This window comes from Medicago sativa, chromosome 6 (genome assembly GCF_051527215.1).
Source record: "Medicago sativa cultivar Bolivia chromosome 6, Bolivia_mono, whole genome shotgun sequence".
Taxonomy (NCBI): Eukaryota; Viridiplantae; Streptophyta; class Magnoliopsida; order Fabales; family Fabaceae; genus Medicago; species Medicago sativa.
The window spans coordinates 23,023,209-23,025,000 of NC_140754.1; positions in this window are offsets into that span (position 1 = coordinate 23,023,209).

Sequence of the window (1,792 nt, forward strand, 5' to 3'; positions counted from 1 at the left end):
AGCCCCTTCTGGTACAAAGAATGTTTTCAGACCTTCCTTGATGCATTCACAACAAGACTTTAGATTGGTTTTCTCCAGTTTCACTTCTGGAAAGCCAATTCCTCTGCCATTGTTCTTGTAAATGCTATAAATCATAGAAGCCACTCTGCTTCTGTCAATGCCAGATATAATAAAATCTTCAAGAGCAATTTCATGGTTACTTAAAGGTTTTTCATTACACTTTTCTTGTAGCTTCTGACATAAGAACCTGAGCTGATCTTCATATGTTTTACACATGAAGTCAAAGCCCCTAAGTCCTTGTTCAGAAGCTTTCAGATCCAATAAAGTTGATTTTTGCTGTTGTACCAAATCAGCATATTTTTCTTTTAAATCCTTCAACTCATTGGTTCTTACTTCAAAATGTGTAAGAAGTTCTTTAAGTGACTCAACAAGTTCATCTCTGGGAATTTTGGAATATACCTCATTTTCATCTTCTGAGTCTGAATCTGACCCAGCTTCTGAAGTTGCTGTTGCTACCAACCCAACAGCTACCTTTGCATCTTCATCAGCTTCCTCTTTATCAGATCCAGATTCACTACCCAAATCATCCCAGGTTGCCATTAAACTCTGCTTAATCTGCTTCTTGAATTTGCTTGGTTTGAATGTAGACCTCTTTGACTTGTCCTTTGACTTTTCTCTTTGAAGATCAGGGCATTCAGCAATGAAGTGACCTGGCTTCTTACAGTTGAAGCATCCCTTCTGATCTTCTTTCCTTGAGCTTCTGGAGTTACCCCTTCTGGAGAGAAACTTTCTGTTCTTCTTGGCCAGATATTGAAGTCTGTTTGAGAGCATGGCCATTTCTGCAGCATCTGGTTCAGAATCTGAACTTGACTGTTCTTCCTCTTCAGATTCAACCACTTTGAGAGCTTTTGATGACTTGCCTTTGGATGGAAGAGCTATTGATTTACTCTTCTTAGTAGACTCATGTTCATTAAGACTTAACTCATGAACTTTGAGAGAACTAACAAGATCTTCGACACTTAAAGTGTTTAAATCTTTAGCTTCCTCAATGGCAGTCACCTTCGGTCTCCATCTGGCAGGTAAGCTTCTGAGAATCTTGCTTACATGATCAGAAGCAACATAGCTCTTCTTTAGAATCTGTAGACCAGAAACTAAGGTTTGAAACCTTGAGTACATCTCCTCAATAGTTTCATCATCCTTCATTTTGAATAACTCATACTGATGTACAAGCAGGAGAGCCTTTGCTTCTTTGACCTTCTTGCTCCCTTCATAATTTGAACAGAGAGAAGCAAACATAGCTTTAGCAGTGGATTTGTCACTCATCTTCATGTATTCTGCTTTGGGTATGGCAGTGACAAGAGCTCCTCTGATAATATGATGCTTCTTGTAAAGTTTCCTCAGTTCTGGAGTATGTTTCTTTCTATCCACAGCAGCTCCTTCTTCATCAAGGACTAAACCACCAACGCCGTCTTCCAGAATATCCCACAATTCTTCATCTAGGCTCATGATGTAACTGTAAAAATTGGTCTTCCACCAAGAGAACTCTTCAGCATCTCCATTGAACTTTGGAACTTTTCCAACACTGGTTTTCTTACTATCACTATAATCATGTGAGACATTTTTATAGCTAGTATCACCATCAGGAGGAGGAGTAGTCATGTTTTTCTCAGATCTTTGACTGTTGCACGGTTAAGTGATACACAACAGACCAAGGCTCTAGATACCAATTGAAGGTGAGAAAAACACAAGAAGGGGGGTTGAATTGTGTTTTTAAAAATTCTTCGTTTCTCTA